Here is an 18,057-nt window from a genome sequence, read left to right as displayed (position 1 = left end):
TAGTCCAAGTCATCATTATCACAGCACCACCCAACAGATATCACCAGCAAAAGCATAGGAAACTGGGAGACATGTAAATACCTGCTTATTTCCACTTCATTAACATTCCAAAATTAGACTACTGCTGATACTAATGATTCAAATGTAAGGTATGCAATATTTATTGTTTTTATTACTTGTTACTTACTATTATTATTTAATAATTTTGTTAAATTTTTAGTCCATCAACTACAAACAAGCACTCGCTCCTGTAACAGTTTATAAGATATTATTTATTACTAAACTGCAATGTTTAGCTTCCTACTGAATACCTCAAAGAGCCAAGAGGAAAGACAAGCCTCAGGAATGATCACAGCTCTGTATTCCTCCCATTGCACCGTGGGATGATTACACACTGATTTCAATCTCAATGCAGTTCTGCTGCCAAAAAGGGTTATACTCTCCAAAGAACCATATTCACTTTTGGAAAGAACTCCTTGCCTTGTGTATATCCCAGGATTTGTGTGGCCATGTCCAAGGTAGATAAGAAAAATCGGGTCACGCCTCTTTACCCAGGAAAGGAAAAAAAAGGTCATTTGGGTGAGGTAAACAACAAAAACATAGGCAAAGGTAACAGGAAAGTGAGGCAACAGGGAAACTTCCCTTTCTAGCAGATGTGACTATAGAGCCCTGCCAGGAAAGGCTGGGTTGGGCTGGAGGGAGAGCTCAGCTCAAGCTGGTGCCATGTTCTCCTCCTGCTTCCAGGAGCAGAGATTACCTGGTGCTGGGGCAGACATTGCCCAGACAGACTGGGGCACACCAGTGTCACACCAGAAGTCCAATGGGACACTGCTTTAATCCAAATGTTTAGTTCTGCATCTTCATTCTTTTAAAACCCCATTCTTTTAACCCCCCAGCAAATCTTGTACTACTTATCTCTGACAGAAGACAATCATTGATATGGGAATAGTATCAGAACTGTGTGAACAACTCTTTACTGATGTATGGCACTGAAATACTTAGAGGTGAAAAATTTACACAAGTTGCCAAATGTTTTTCCACCTTGGCTTGTAACAACTGGAAAATGTTTGAGGTTTTGTAGAGCCTCTTTAAATATATCAGTGCTAACTGAGCTCCCATGACAGGAACTTCAGTTATAGCACTGTCATGAAGCACATGCATAAAACAGGGTCTACATTCTCTGATAATAAGGGTTTGGGATTTGCTTTGCCATCAATTGCAAAAGCTCTTGGACAAGATGTGTTTCTGTCTTCTGCATCATCATCATCATCAGGTAATACTAAGTGAATGAAATCATGTTAAATTCTATAAATTTGCCAATATTTTAGTTGCCATATCCCATTCAAAACTGACATCAGCAGTGAAAAATTACATGGCACATAAATACAAATGCAAAACAATGAGCAACTTGTCACATAAATTCCACAAAAACAGCTCTCCAAACAGGCTTTTTACTTCAGAAAAGCAGAATTTTTAAGACCAGCTGTTCAGTCATAAGATCAATGAATCATATGAGAGAACATATAAAGTCTTATGCAAATACTTCACATTTTATTTTTCAATCCTTCTCCCCACTTAGTTTCACATCCCAAATGCCTTTGGATGAGCAAATTCTCCTGCACCCACACAGAGCTCACTGCCAAAGAGAACCTGCACTGGGGGTGTTGCTGTGGTCATTTTTAGGACTTGTATGTGATTTAAAACCATCTCAATTCTCCTTCCATTCCTCCAATAGCTACATCTACCACCCATCTCACATGCAGTATAAGGCAGGTCAGTAGGGGATTCCTCTGAGCACCTAACTCAGATGTTTCTGCCCTAGTATAGCTCTGATACAGCTTGTCTGTCATTGCATCAGAAAAAGCAGTTCAGAGAAAAGTGGCAAGAGTCAGATGGATTTATCATTAAATTCAATGTTTCCTGCAAATTCAAATTTTCCCTGTGAAGTTTTCTCACAACACCTAAAAAAAAAAAATCACAAAAAGAGGTGCATGTTAGTACTTTTCATATTAATTACCCTTTTTGTGAGAGACTCCACTCCTCAGTGTTTCCTAGATGTTGACACCTTTGCCTTCTGCTATCTTCAAATGTTATCCTACTCCTTTTCCTTGCTCCCCCTTCCTTTTTGATTCATTTAAAATAAATCTCCCTACACAGAAATCCTCACAGATCTGATCCTGCCTACATTTCTGACATGATTCATGATCACACCTTCTCCTTTTCCCCAAGTCTCATCTTCTTTAGGCTAAGAGCTTGCTGAACACTTACACCTACATTTCTAGTCAACTCTGTGTTCAAAGCAACAGATTTCCCCATGTATTTAAATCTAGTCACTCACAGACGTGTTTTGGTGGTTCAGCATGTACTCTGCACTATTCAAATCCATTCCTTGATCTAATTTTTTCCAGTAGGGATCAGAAAGATCAGCTCAGAGAATGAGTCCTTACATTTGTATGGCCTTGGACTTTGGTCCAGTTACTTCAGGAAGGGATTAATCCAGAAATCTCAATTTCACTTTTAACTCCATGGCAATTTTTAATAATAACCATCAAGCCATCTTGCCATGCATTCCTAAAGATTTCCTGATGTCAGTATTTGTCAGTAGTGCTGCTAATGCCACTGCCCACTGATGGTATACATTTTTCACTGTACAACCACTAAGAGTGAGTCTAAATCACTTTTACTGCAATTTGAATTTTTGAAGCATGGCAAAGTAGGATAGCACAGTTGTCAGAGGGTGACTTTGCTTTTGTAACTGATTTAAATTTGTTACCTTTTTAGTTTGTTTCTTTCTTTCTCCCAGACTCAATGTTTATGCAAGAGTACCTCATTAGTCAAGTGCCAGATACCACTAACTTTGTTCATTCAGAACAAATAAAAAATGCTTATTTCTGCTAACTTCTTGAAGGTGTTTTCAAAGGAAAACAAGTAGAAGACCAAAATGGCTGCAACTGCTGTGTAGGTCTTCACAGAATTGAGAATCTTGTAAGTTAGAGTGACAATGCAGAGATGGAAAAATAACAGAATATCTTAGCTGTCTCACACAGCAACAGATATTGAAGACCTTCTGAATATATCAATACTATCAACAGTAAATGGATGGGCTTACTGGGCAATACAAGAATTACAGTCCCCAGCTATCTGTTACATACAACACCAGAACAACGTTGAACATTTCACAAACTCTTTCTTTTATCTGAAGATGAGCTGACATTGATATATTGTTATTGGTCTTCACTAATACACTCCTGTTGGCAACAGGGAGATGCTAGCAGCTGAAATGAGTCACATACTGCAAGACCTTGCAATTTATATGGAAAGAAAATGCAATTAAAAAAATATCTCTGTATTCTCCTCAGCAGACTCTGCAATGCAAGACACCCACTAAAACTCAAGTCGTAGTCAGTTACTTTTCATATATTTGAAGCACATGAAGTTGCAGTGTTATTTTTTTATTTTAAATTGACTAGCTTTAATTCACCAACATTGAAACAGCAATACAAAGCAATGATAGGAGCATTTGACGCTGAAATAAAAATTACTCTTGTATTTTATATATACCATGGATTTCTCATGCAACAATTCAGAACTTTGTTACACTGTTTTCATTTATTTATAGTTGCACATTATGAGAAAATCTACAGTTGGTTACAAATGTTTGAAGAAGGTAATAGTCTAAAATAATGTGTCTCACAAACAACAGATGTAACTAGCCAACAGTTCTCTAGTTCATTCTCATCTAAAGAAAGCAAACAGCATTGTAACTGAAAGACTTGCACTGATAGGTTTTGTTAAGCAATTTGACAATACAGACATTACGGCATCAGATGATAGGTACATACAATAGAACTATTTATAGCACTATGCAGGAATAAAAACCACAGAGAACGTTATGCTAAATTATTGTAACATTTTCAATCTCCTATATTGAATCTTCCTACCACAAAATTCCACATGTCAGGAAAAAAAACAAGAAAATAAAAAAATACATAGGCTGTGTTTATACTCTGCAGATTTACAAGAACATCTTGGGTCTTGCACTACAATACAGAGTTAAGGCACCGAAGAGAGCAATTCAACAGAAAGAGCAGACAGACACACAGGAAGGACACAGCTGTATTCAGCATCTGTTTACATTGTACTGTGACTTCTTAGACTACTCTTTGAAAATACCAGATAATCTTGTAATATCTAGAGATATCTAGATACAAACCCAGCTGTTTAGGACAGATTCTAGGGTGTACCTTCACTACAGCCCAAGAGCTGGAAGACAGTGTGTGCCTCAGCCAGTCTTCCACTCTCTGGCTCTGCCACTGTGAACAGCCCCATGGGGGAAGCAGAACATGTATGGATGTATCCCAATTACCTCTGCAGGAGGCAAACCCAGTCACTGCTACCAGGCATGGATTGGCTCAAAGTCACTCCATGAAATCCCTGGACATGCATCCTATCTTTCTGCACAGGTTGTATATCTTGAATGTTAAAATTTTAGTCAAAGTATCTACCCTTATAGCACTGAACATACAGCTGCATTTTTTTGAACATATGCAAAGGCCAGATCCTTGTTTTATAAAGCTCCCAGTTTAAAAGACAAACACAAAACCACAGCTAAAATGCAAGATGAAGGAGGCATCCACCATGGTTAAACACGCACAGCCAGTATTGTCAGGGAGAGGGAGGCTCTTGGGCAACAGAGAACCTTTGGAGCAGAATCAAAGACAGGAGGCAGAGCCAGAGAGGGAGGAAAAAAGGGATCAGTAAAAGCTAAGGATGAGATAAGACATGAAGCAGTTAGAACCTGTTGACACTTCAGGATTACATTCTCATATAACAGAGTGGGAAGCCTGATTGAGTAATGTTCACCTCTTAAACCATGCAGAAACAAGTGTTACTTACTGATCTGTGTTCCAGTAGCACCTCTTTGTGGCAGACACTTGAGAAAAATGTAAAAGCATCACAACCCCTTCCAGCCGTTCTATTTTCCCAAACAGGAATTAAAATGAATAAACAACAGCCATTGAACAGCTAAGAACTCACCCAGTGTGGGGGACAACTCTTGCAAACAAAACCTATTTATGAAGAATTATCAAGGCTACTTTGTGGTCTTCTTACCATACCTGAGGAGGAAAACAGAGTCTTAGAAGCTACTTCTGTTAAGCACTCTGGCATTTCAATAATAGTGGTGTATTGTCAGGATTTTACTGACAGAAGGAGGCAAGAATATTTATGCATATGGATTATTTGTCTCTATTTAAGGATGCACGACACAGTTTTTTACAAGGTTAAACATGTAGCATACTATTCTTCTAAATTTTCTCATTCCACATGGATGGCAGAGACCAAATTCCAAGTCAACTGGAGCTCTTTGTTGAGCACTGTTCAGCCTTGTGGTTGATGTGACATATCCAAGTCAGATTAAAAACAAAACAAAAACAAAAAACAAAGCAGATCAAGCTTTGTTAGACATTTGAAGATAGAGTCCTTTTGTAAAAGTCAGTCTGATTTGCAAAAATCATCAGTATCATCAGATGTTCCATGCATCAAACCAAAACCACTTTTCAGGCTATCAGTCTTCCAAACTGAAAGCCTTCCAAAACAAGGATTCCAAGAACATTCACTAATGTTGGTACTCATTAGTATGGTTATAAAAATGTATATTTAAAAGGAAAAATGACTGGTTAAAAAATAGTATCTATTCGGGTGTAATGAAAGAACATTGACTGTAATGAAATTGCCTTGATATGTGCTGGATGTTAACAAGAACTGCACAAATAACTTTTTACAGCATTATCCATTATATAAGCTGATTTTATTTTCAGTGCTAAAGTCTTTTTTAAATGTTCACTTTCACTAACTTTAGAAAATCTTAACTTTTCCTCTACATATACTAACTTCTGCTAAAAAACAAAAGCATTTTCATTCTAACTACTAACTGGTATCTCAGATTTCATTCTCTGAGAGTCTTCAGTTACTTTGTATTTCTAAATATAGCAGATAAGAGTACAGAGAAATATGCTGTATTGTAAGAGCTTTTATAAACAACAGTTTCTAATTTTAGACTACTCCATTCTGAATAAAGTCTAATTAAACCACATATATTCTCCAATGCAGTCCACAAAATGGGTAATATTCATGTCTCCTCACTGCTATTTGATTCCATCTTACAGTGAATGACTTAATATATACTTTTGAGTAAAAATTTTTTCTATGAAGTGGAATGCTAAACTTTCATTTAAAAAAAGAATCAGTAACATATTACCTTTGTAAAATCATTTTCAGATATTAAAATCAAGTCATAGGTACTCCACACACACCAGGCTCAACAGTTGATCTGTTTAAGGTTTTTTTTTTTTCCCAACTACTTTGGGGATTGATTGTTCAAGAACTCCTAATTAAGTCCAGAACCAACACATATTAACACTAAGAATAATTAATTACTAAAAAAGCCTAGAGAGAACAGAGATACATTTTCCATTCTCCATGGTCTTTAAATCAAGAGTGATTTTTTTCCCTCCCCCAAATTTGTATGTAAAAGGAAAGCAAAGGCATCACTGAAGTCAAATGCTATGGCCTCTGCTAGACATGATTAAAATGTTCATTAATCTCCCTTGTAGAGTTAAACATTTATGAACCTAAGAGCTTTCATCTCTAACATACAACTTTCTACTTAGCTAGAAGTTAAAACTAATAAAAGTAATTTTCATCAAAAGTTTTAGAGCCTTATATTTACTAGTCTAGAAACTCTGTAAATTACTGTCAAAACTTGTTTACTTTTTGAGTATACATTTTGACTTGTACAAAGTTTGAGCAACCAAAGTAATCCCAGTGGTTGATATTATATTGGTTGATTCAACTCATTAGAAGTTAAAAAAAACCTGTATTTTTCAACATCATTTGTAAGTCTTATCATTATTCATCTCAGTTTTTAGATTTTTTCATAAATGAACTTTGAGAAAGTCTAAGTTCGCAAACAAGAAATGACGATATTTAACAGTGCTACATAAAAACAATGATTCTACTTTGAAATCATCAATCATTTAAAATTAAATCTGCTTTAAGCCAAAAGTGAATAAAGGTCATTTTAACCAAAAAATTTAGTATCACATATTTATATTAATGTAAAAGTTATAGGAATCACCATTCCATCTCTTTTCCTGCACATCAAAATCAGTCTTTTTTAGTACAGATTGTGTAGACAATCTTCTTCAAATGGTTTTGTGATGAAAATGTGATTTTAAAATTCTTTATCTTCCTATTAAGAAATTATTTTATGATAATTATCTTAAAAGACCCACTTGGTAATCTCAGATTATCACTTCTCATTATTTCAAAGTTTGTAGGTTGTTGACAAACTCAAGAATGTAGTAAACTCCTGATTTTTCAAAACAGTGAAACTCAGGAAGTTAGAAGTAGCATAATTTATTTCAATTAGCTGTGGTTTTACAAGCTATTTTACTGAACATATTCTGTTTCTTAGGGGAATAATCACAAAGAAAAACTGATTAATGTTTTTATAAACAAATCAGTGAATTTGACTATCAAGTGACTTATCTTTTTCTCCATCAACTGTCTCCTTGAAATTACTTACTTTGTTCAACCTTTATCTATGAGACCATCTCTAATAATCTGAATTAATTTCCTACAAGTGCATTACTGTCCTTTCAGTCACATTCACAACCAAATGTGGAAAAGTTCTTGAAAGCAGAGACCCTGTGGATAACATCCACATAGTTAAAAAAAAAGAAAAAAATACATATTTATTCTTATCACTTTATAACTTAAAAAGCAATAAAAAATTTGTAGCACCACTCCGAGATTTTGTATTCCACGAACAAATATCCTTTCAATCATCTGTTTAATTTACTTTGAAAAGGTTTATAGTTATTACTCTCAGATCAATAGTATAAAATTCAAAAGATAAGATTCTCTCTATGAATAAACACTAGTTGGATCTGAGGTAAGAAAGCGCCGCCCTGTGATGGGAGCCCACCTGGGTCCTTACATCTTCCAGCACAGCAAATGCTCACAGCCTTCCCTGTTGGTGCTGTATTCCTGTACCATGCAGAGCTTCCAGAGATGCCATGGAGAGAAGCTATGGGGTAAACCATGGTCTTTCCCAAGAAAGCAATAGCAGCAAAGATAATTGGTAAGGTGCAAAGCGATCCAAAGATGCAACAAATGCGCACAAAAAGAAGGAACAAAATTACACTTGGAAGGAAGAAAGAAAAAGCCCGAGGATATAGAGAATGGCAAAAGGTGTGCAAATGCAGATAACAGTGACCCAAAAGAAAACGGGGAGAGGAAATGGTCTAGGCTCATTACAAAGTAGTTTGAATCAAATTTAGGCATGAGAAATAATGCAGGAAGATCACACGGTGCTTTTCTCTGTTAATGTAAGACAAAATTAAAGAAAGCAAAGAATCCATGGTCAATCAAACCCACCTGGAAACAACCTTCTTTACAGAGCACTCAAATGACAAAGGGTACTTAGCCCCAATGCACACTGCTAAAACAAAAACTATTAAAAACAAAAGGATGGAGACCAGTGCTGACAATGTTTAACATCACAGACGAGGAGCACAGCTGCTCAGGGTAAGTGCTGTGTGTTTCTATTCCTACGACTTTAAAACCAAATCTGTCTACCATACTTTAAATTTTCTAACTCTATCTTCGATTAGTGTACATTGCTGTTTGATTCACAATTAGAGGATGAGCCAGCACTTTTTGGCCAAGTGACATAAAATTCTGGAAATCTATGGGAATCTGAAAAGGTTGACAGAGCTGAATACCTAAAATGGGAGCATGAGGCAAAGATACAATACAAAAAAGCTTAGGAATCCATTGTGCAGACAGACATAACATTACAATTCCAAAACTGAAAAATAGAACCAGGACTGTTTGAAATGTAAACAATTACAGAATCACCCACAACAAAATTCACCACGTCCATGTGTTTGTTAAAGGAAACTGTATCCTTAGATTTGGATCCTTCTGCAGCTATACTGAGTGTACAGACAGAAAGAAAAGTCAAGAGGCCTGTAGCAGCAAAGTGGTGCTGCAGGTCTCGAGCAGGACCCTGCTGGAAGGCAGGGAAGCCCCCAGACCCCAGACATGCTGCAGTCAGCAGGACGTCACACCCTGGGACACGTGGCACCTTTTCCAAACAGCACCAAAGCCAGCAGCACTGCACCGCTTCCATCCTGCACAGCCAGCCCGATTTCCTCTGCTCTGCCCCATCACACCCTGGTTACACTTGGCCTCATCATTCTGGCCAGAGCAGAGTTTCTCTTCTGGCTGGTGCTGTGGGGTGGTAGCAGCTCTGACTCTTCTGGTACAATACAGCAGGGGAAGGCACACCAGGAAGCACACGACGGGACCGACAGTGGCGGAGACATCTCTGGCATTTGCTCTGTGTTTGGGTTACATAACGCTGTGATACTCCGGAGTAGATGCTGCTTGACGACACACAACTGATCTGCTGGCAATAGCTGGATGCTCCAGAACAAGAAGCATGTCGAAAAATCAGTGGTGTGCAGGTATACTTTTGTATCAGGCAAGAAGACAGGGCAACCTAGAAAACTGGTTAAATATTGTAGCCCTATGTCATAAAACTTAGTGGATACATAACAAGATTAAGGATTCAGTCCTTAATTAAAAGGCAGGCATAACACATAACCAAGATGAAGAACATGTTTCCTTACTTTTCCTTGACAGCAACATTAGCCCAGACTACTTCATGCTTTGTTTGAATGGAGAAAAACATAATTAAAGTTTTAATTAGAATTGATCGCAGTCCACAAACCCAAAATGGATCGTGCTGTTTGGACACTGTACTAGATCTTTCAAGCAAACCGATGTTCTTAAATGAACAATGTTCTTTAAAAGAGGAAAGGAATTCTGTCAAGTAATAGGGGAGCAGTGAAAACTAATGACTCTGAAAATGTGTCACAGAAAAAGTACTACAAAGCACACATTCTGAAAAGGACAGTGATTATGTCTTCTACAAAGACTAAGCTTCCACATACACTTACTTTTCTCTGTGATTAATCTGTTGCATATCATATTCTGGTCATAAAATATGTCCACCTTTTTATTCTTCATAAAGAGATGATACCTCTGAGACCTGAACTTTCCAATATATGAAGAGAACACCTATCCACAGGCACACCAATAACAAAACATTGCTAAAAATACGTGGCCAGCAGAATTGTTGGAGAAGTACCTGTATCACTTAAACCCATCTGTTACATTAACATTTTCTGTGCAAGAACACGGAATTTATTCATACATTTGGCTATGGCTTTAATACCCAAGTAATCACCCTTCAATTTTAATGAAAAGGGCAGGTGTTTTCATCATCCTGATATCTGCACGTTTGCTTGTCAGCCGAAAAGCCTGGCGGAGCAGGTAAAGCCCCTCCCCGCCTTGCTGCACCGCTCCGGGTCGTGCGGGATTCGGAGCGCGGTACCTGCGCGGCGGCGGGAGCTCCGCCCGCTCGGCTCCAGCTGCCCTCGCCCGAGGAGGGCGGAGAGCCCCGTCCCGCCTCCGAAAAGCCCCTGAACAGGCTGCCCCTCGCCCGAGGAGGGCGGAGAGCCCCGTCCCACCTCCGAAAAGCCCCTGAACAGGCTCCCCCGCGGCCGGGGAAGCGGAGGTGCAGTCGCGCAAGAACAGCCCCCCCTTCCCCTTTCCCTTTCCCTCCCAATCCCCGACGGTTTCTCCGCACGCCCGAGGCCGGAGCAGCCAGCCCGGGCTGGGGCAAGTCAGGGAGGTGCCGGGGGAAGCACCCAGCAGAGGAGAGCTCATAGCATTGGAGACGGGATGCGAAGTTGGGGTGGGGGGAACCTTGCAAGCGGCTTCATGCAGGAAGGGGCAGGGGTGGGAGGAGGGAGGCGTTCCCTCGTGGGGGCAGTGGGGAGAGCGAGGGACTCCGGGGGGTGGGGACACCCCCGGGCGGGCGGGAAAAGCCTCGCACCGGGGGAGCGGCGGCACGGACACGGGGACCGAGGGGCTGGCGGTGCCGAGCTGTGCGGGAGGGCGGCACTGCCGGGGTCCCTTCTGGCACCCGCCGCGCCCGCACAGCGCTGAGCCCCCGCGTCCCGGCGCGACACCCGCACCCGGCTGGGGAAGCGTCTCCGCCGCAGCGCTGAGCACCGCGCTGCCCCGCACCCCGGGCTTCCCGGCGGGGGATGGAAGAGGATGGAAGAAGCCCTCGGGGTACCGGCAGGCGTTCCTCCCCTCGCCCCACACAATCAGCACGTCTCTCCGGGTGCGAGCAGCTTATTTCCAAGCGATGCTGGCGCGCAAAGTTGCGCCGGTCGGGCAGCCCCCGCCCGCGCTCCCTCCCTTCCTCCGCAGCCGCGCACATCCCGGCCCCCGCAGAGCCCCCGCGCTCCGCTCCGCTCGGGTCAGCGCGGAAATCGCCTCCCTCGCTTTCCGCCCCGGCTGCTCACGATCTGCCTCAACCTGCTCCACCTTTTGTTTTGATCTTTGGAAATGAAATTCTCTCTCCTGCCGTCTCCTTTCCCTCCTCCTTCTCACGCCTTCGTGTGGGAGATGCCCAGGATCGCACACCAGCTTTTGTTATCTCCTCCCACCTCCATCTTCACTCCGACTGATGCCCCAGTAAATAGCAGGAGCGCGGCACCTCCGCCCCGTACCTACCCCGCTACCACCTGCAAACACCTCGCCTTTTAAATAACCAAATGATAAAAACATCCCTTGCAGGCAGTATGAACAGCGATAGAGCGATCGCACGGATCGGGAGCACTTTTGCCTCCTCCGTGGTGTGATGACCTTGCGAGGGTTGCTCTGGCGCTTGGTTTCGCACGGTCTTTTTTTTTTTCCTTCTTTTTTTTTTTTTTCTTTCCCTACTGGAAAAAAATAAAAAATCACGCCCTTTTCGCTATCCCTTTTCAAACGAACACGAATGCCAAAGACTCCCTCTTCCACCAAAGCGTTTCCAAGCGCAAAATGTTACGCGCCAGCTCGGCTCTTCCTTTGGATGCTGCCGCTGCTCATATCCGGATCGGTGGGCAATGGCAATTCGGTCCCGTCTCGCAACAGTTACGGGCAAATCGCCGCGGGTGCGATTTGCCTCCGCCCCGCCAGCGGAACAACTCCCGCACACCGACCGCAAACAGCAACTTTCCCGGTGAGGACGATCCCCGACCGCTGAGCAGCGCCGAGGCCGCGCAGCCCCCGCCTCAGCCCCGCCGCGCCTCCATCCCGCCGCCTCGCCGGCAGGAAAAGCCCCGCGCGGGGCAGCCCGGCACCCGGCGGCTGCGGAGCCCGGATCCCCCCCGGTCCCCCCGCGGTCGCTCCCCGCACTTACAGCGGGCGCGGGGTCTGTCCGCGGTGCGGAGGAGGGCGCAGGGCCCGGGGTCCCGCGCGGTGCTGGGGCCGGAGGGACACGCGGCGCCGCCTCGGTGCGCGCCCGCCGCCGCTCGCGCCGCAGCTCGTGTGCGCGCCCCCGCTCCGCCCCGCGCGCCGCCCGCCGCCGCCCCGCACTGCAGGACCGCCGCCCCGCGCGCCGCCCCGCGCTCCGAGCATGCGCGCGGGCCCGGGCGGCGCGGGCGGGAGCGGGGGAAGCCCCGGGGCGGGCGGGGCGGAGGGGCCGAGCCCTGAGGGGCAGAGCCCTGAGGGGGCGCGGGCTGGGGGTCAGGGATCAGCGGGGTCGGCGCTGGCACCGCGGCCGGCTCGGCCGGGCGGCCTCCGCGTCGCTCGCAGCCGAGCGCAGGCTCCCCGTGCCCGGCGTCGTCCGTGCCTTGCCCCGCAGGTTGCGCTGCGCTCGGCGGCTGCTTCGCTCCACGCGTGGAACCGTGCGGGGACAGCGGGGTGATCACAGAATCAATTAGGTTGGAAAAGACCTGTGGGATCGTCGAGTCCGGTCTGTGACCAAACATCACCTTGTCAAACGGACCATGGCGACGAGTGGCACGTCCAGTCTTTTCTTTTGGTGACTCCGCCACCACCCTGGGCGGTCCATTCTGTTATCTAATGACTCTGTGAAGATTTTCTTCCTAATGTCCAACCTAAGCATCCCCTGGCACTGTGTCCTCACATCGCCAGCTGCCAGGCGAAGAGGCCGGTCCCCACCTGGCTCCTCTCCCGTACCAGGTGATGGTGCGAGGTGCTGTCCCATGCGCCTGCAGCTGTCACACGGCTCTGTGGGTGTCATCTGCCATTGCAAGCCACGCTTCCACCGTGGCTCTTGTCCACGCTTCTTATGTACCGTGGAAGTTAGTGCTGTAGTTTAACTTTTAAACAGCGTTCAGCCCCTGAAACGTGAATTTCAGCTGGTCTTGCCCTTCAATGTAAAACCCAGCTGATGCTGCCCTGCCCTCATTTTTGCCACTGTCACTGCAGTAGGTGCTGTTTTGGTTGGAGTAAATGATCAGGGCGTCTTCACAAGACACTGCACAGCATGTAACTAACTGTAGGTCTTTTTTAAGGCAGAGACATACATCAGTATTTACTTTCATGCATGGCAAGTTCTGTCACTGACTGTTTACATAAATTAAGCATATTTAGCATGTCCTAAGCACAACACTGCAGAAAGCAGATGGATACAGCAAAGAGGTGAAAGGGAGGCAAAACAAAAAAGAGTGAATTATGCCATGCTTGTTTTTAACTCTCTGCTCGTTGTTTCAGAAAGACAGAAACATTGTGTAATAAGTGATAGATGGAAACAATTCTTCATTTACTGTTGAAATGCTGAAGAATTAAATTATTATACAAGCTGATGTGTACAAATGTACAGGAAGTGACAGTGACAATTGAATTCATAAGTTATCTTTTTGTGATTGGCAAAAGTCACCAATTTTGCTCCCAGAATTCCTTCTTTTTTGCATAAGGCAGCAATTTTATGTTTTTATGCTTTTTATTTTTTAAAATTTCCCAGTGCACCCCCTCTTCTGTTCATGTTTTGATCTTCTTGATGTGTAAAAATACCTCCTGAAAATGCTAAAAATTTAGTTCCATTCCAGGCTTAGCAGAAAGAAACAGGATTTGATACACTTCACTGGGTATCTCTGAAATTCATGTTTTATTTCTTTCGATTAATTTAAATTATTTTCTGTCATCTTCATGTTTTGCTACCTCATTGCTTTCTTGGTCTGGCAGATCATTGATAATAATAATCTATAACATAATGAAGGAGTCCAGTAACATCTGCTTCTAAGTTTTAACCACATTGTTTTCTCATATTTTCTGTCTCTTGCTCAGGTTTTATAAGTTTGTCTTTTACAATCACAGTGCGATGCTAATTCTGTGTGACCTATTTTGGTTTTGTCCATATTGCAGTTACTGCATGACTTCATCCCATCTTTGTAACTCTTCTAGTGGCAGCAGTGTAGCTTTGGAAGTGCAGAGCTCTGGGGTGCCTCTAAACTCAGGTATTTACTTGGTGTCTGAGCTGGGTTTTGCTGTGTTCTTCCACAGCTGCCAAGGTGGCAGTGTTTCAGGCAGCTGGTAGAATTACCTTGGGCTTGATTGTCTGCTGTGTGAATGGGACTTAGAGATGATGCCCCTTTCCTCATCATTCGGGGTCATCCTTTGCAAAAACCTGAACATTTGCTTACCCTCAAAAAGCAGAAATAATAGGGTTTTTTTTATTTTTAAAGTGGCTAAAATGCATTTAAATAGGAGTTTTTCTATGTGACTGCATTTTTTTAGCTAATTCAATGGCAGAATTCCCATCAGCTACAAAAAAGATGTAGATTAAGCAGAAGATACTATGTAATGTGTTTTCGTGTAAAACTTTCCCTGTCTACATTTAGGTAATTCATATAGAATTTGGTTACTTAGACTGTGTTTTTAAATGCACTTGAAAACAAGATGCTCGTCCAAAAAAAAGAGGGACTCTACAGTATTATTTTAGAAAAGTGGCTTATTTTTACATGTACTACATCACAGAAACAATGCAATACAAAATCCCATTTGAAAAGTGTATCTACATACAAAACCTCTCCACTTGCATTATTAGTGCTTAATCAAAAATGCCCATGAAAAGGCTTCATTTTGGTGTAGATCAACAATTTAATAAGAGTTACCTCTTATTCTGTTCATGGCCTTATCACTAGAAAGGTAGTAATGACATTTCCAGTGTGTGCTATTATGACACATCTTGCATAGTGCTGTCCTACATTGCATGCATTTCCTGAAGGCTTTTGTAAGTTGGCTGTAAAAGTTCAGATCACTGGCATTTTCAGCCACTTAGCATTCGTTGTTTTATCTATGCAAATAATATTGTATTTCAGACTGTGAAGAATTACATTCACTACACTTGCTTCTCAAGACAGATAATACTGGAATTTTCCATTTTCTTGCTATACAGTTCTCTGGATTTTGTAAATGAAACTTATTGTTGCCAACTAATTGTTGCAATTTCAGATGATTTTTTAACCTAAATAACATGATGCTCACAATGGAGCTGCAGCAATTTAAAAACATTCAGGGTCTGACCCAAAGTTTTCTATTGAAAGTGTGTATTTTTTATTTTACCCTCATATGAACAGTGTAAATAAAAGAATTCTTAGCTTATGAATGAATAGCATAACAACATGGGTACCTGCTCTTTTACAGTCTTCCATGACTTACATGAGTCTTCCTTAGGCTTTCAGTCTCCTGAATGTTCTGCTTATACGTTTGAAAGAAGCCAACTGAGGCACTAAGACTCTGATCTTGTCAAGGGATATAGATAGGCATCTCCAGAGGGAAATTCAAAATTGAATGAAATCGAGGATCCTCCTCTCCTTTTTTCTCTCCCTCCTTTGAGCTTCAGAGCAGACAATTCAATGTGAAAAGACACAGAAGTCTCTGAGAGGACTCACTATCTCAGCAGGTGGCTTACTGGTAATGATATATATATATATTTTTTTTTTAATTTAGCACTATCTCCTGTTTTGCAGACATCAATTTAAATGCAGAATACCATTTTGGGGTTTGCATTTTCCCCTCTCTCTTTTATGCTCAATACTTGCTAAGAATATATTTGCGTATATATTTTACGGGAATCAAGAGCAGAAAAAACATAATTAGAAGGAATTTGAGTCTATGTCTACATCTCTAGCTGTATGCTTTCTGTTCTGCCAGGCCTTTTGAAGGAGTGATTTTCTTTCTTCCTTCTGTGTTCCCTTGGTGCAGTTTTTGCACACTGAGATGTACTTGTCTGTTAGATGGGGAGCTGAAAGCAGCAATGCGGCTGCAAGGATTGGCAGAAGGGAGCTGCTTCAAGGCTCTGATTAAACGAAGCTGCTGCAACACACTGCAGTTGGAAAAGGGTGAGATTCTTGATGCTCCACAGCAAACGAGTGTGGCTGATTTTATCACTTTCAAAATGACTATAGATTGTCTTGCCTCTTTAATGTGCTATATATAGTTACATGAAAATGACATTCTTGTATATGCATTATCTTTCGCTTTCATCTCTCATTCATTTTTTAAGTAATGCCCCTAAGAATATAGATAAAACAAAATGTACTTACTTTACTAATAAGTGCAATTTTTCTTCCTTATGAAATGTAGCCATTTCTTGTGTGCAGATCACCTCTGTTTGTGTCAAACCAAATAAATTATAATTCAGTCTTTTCATTAATGAGGCCGTTTATTAGTCTTCAATTTCTTAGGCTCATGGAATGAAATGCAAAGAAAATACCATTTATGTAACATCATCTCTGATGTTGTATAATACAGTCACAACTGGGGAGTGTGTGCAATGGCTAACTTTAGATCCTACATTTGATAGCTAAATGCTTGTCTGTTTCCTTGCATTTCCTTTCATGTCAATGAAAATACAAAGGAACTGTAATAGGGTGATTCAGGCTGGGAACTTGGCTAGCAAGAGTCAAGAAGAAATATTTAAGTTCAGGCATCTAAATGAAATGTCTAAAGCTAAATGGCATGAGCCCAGGTTTCACTCCAGTAGGCTGCTTCCCACAGAAGCTGTTCCAGTTGTTCTTCTTAACTGAGGCATTTGCTCAAGCAGAAATAAAAGGTTGACATTCTGGACCTGAGAAATATAATCTTCAAGTAAATAATGGGTGTTTAGAAGGATAGGAATGACAAAACTTAGAAGCATTTCATTTTCTACAAATGTCCTAAGCATAGCTTTCCTTTGCCATTTATCTCAAGGCAGAACTTTCGCATACACAGAATAATTCCTGTGAAGTCACGCTGGTCATGTGCTCTTGAGATGTTCCAACAGGACTTTGCTGTGAGTGATTGTTCTTAGCTAAATGTTATAATGGTGACATGGAAAAATTGAAACACAACTGTAGAAGTAATAGCAATCTTGAAATTAAAAATAGAGGAAAAGGCCACAAATTGCAGCTAGTTTAGTGGGTTTATTACTAATGGAATTCTTAATTTAACCAGCATACATCAAAGCAAACAAGATGCTACCTAACCTTTTTTGACACCAGGTTATCTTACTCAGCTTTTCATTTGTGTCATTATTTTTATTTTTGTCATACAGATCCATATGACTAATAATACACTTCCATGCTGTGACATGAGTGTATTTTCCACTAAAAAGTGTAGATGTAGAATAAGCAGACTGTTTATTTGCTTATGGACCAAATGTGTTCACAACTTGTTGGATACATGGATAGTTATCTTTGTGTAATTAAACTGCACTGTGAAACATGATGGCTTCATATAATAGTCCTTATTTCAGAGGTAATACTTTTTAATATGATTTGGTTTGAGAAAACAGCAGTGAATCAGCACTCTTGGACCATAATCACAAGAGCAGGATGTACTGCTAAGAGCAGAGAGGCATCTCAGAAAGTGGGCTACTGGACATAAAATCAGTTCAGAACCAACAGACAGAAAAGAACCATCAGAGAAAAGAGATATTAAAGCAAACATTGAAAACTTATTTTGTAATTCCATTTGCAATGAAATCTCTCCATTCCTAATGCTAGCCCATCTTTTCTGCATCTGTTAATCCTAACATAAGTGCAGTCCTCTGCCCACATATTTCTAATTGCAAACATTTCTATTTGTCAAAATCCTACTACTGCTTCTCTCCCCAATATAGATCACACAGCATTGTAC

At 41.7% G+C, this 18,057-nt stretch overlaps 1 protein-coding gene across 2 annotated transcripts in view; it reads right to left on the bottom strand.

The window, feature by feature from the left end:
* The window catches only part of LOC116993458 (visinin-like protein 1), an 85,001-nt gene extending 72,568 nt beyond the window's left edge, over positions 1 to 12,433 (bottom strand). Inside the window, exon 1 of one of the 2 annotated variants that reach the window (XM_033054035.2) lies at positions 12,332 to 12,433. The gene's annotated coding sequence lies outside the window, so the exon portion shown is untranslated. Of the gene's footprint in view, positions 1 to 11,472; positions 11,577 to 12,331 lie in introns of those variants that run through there. The other variant, XM_033054036.2, reaches the window with a different exon arrangement.
* Positions 12,434 to 18,057: the final 5,624 nt, after the last annotated feature.

The sequence above is a fragment of the Catharus ustulatus genome, chromosome 3 (genome assembly GCF_009819885.2).
Source record: "Catharus ustulatus isolate bCatUst1 chromosome 3, bCatUst1.pri.v2, whole genome shotgun sequence".
Classification (NCBI taxonomy): domain Eukaryota; kingdom Metazoa; phylum Chordata; class Aves; order Passeriformes; family Turdidae; genus Catharus; species Catharus ustulatus.
The sequence above is the reverse complement of the archived record's forward strand: the minus strand, read 5'-3'. Positions and strand labels throughout refer to the sequence as shown.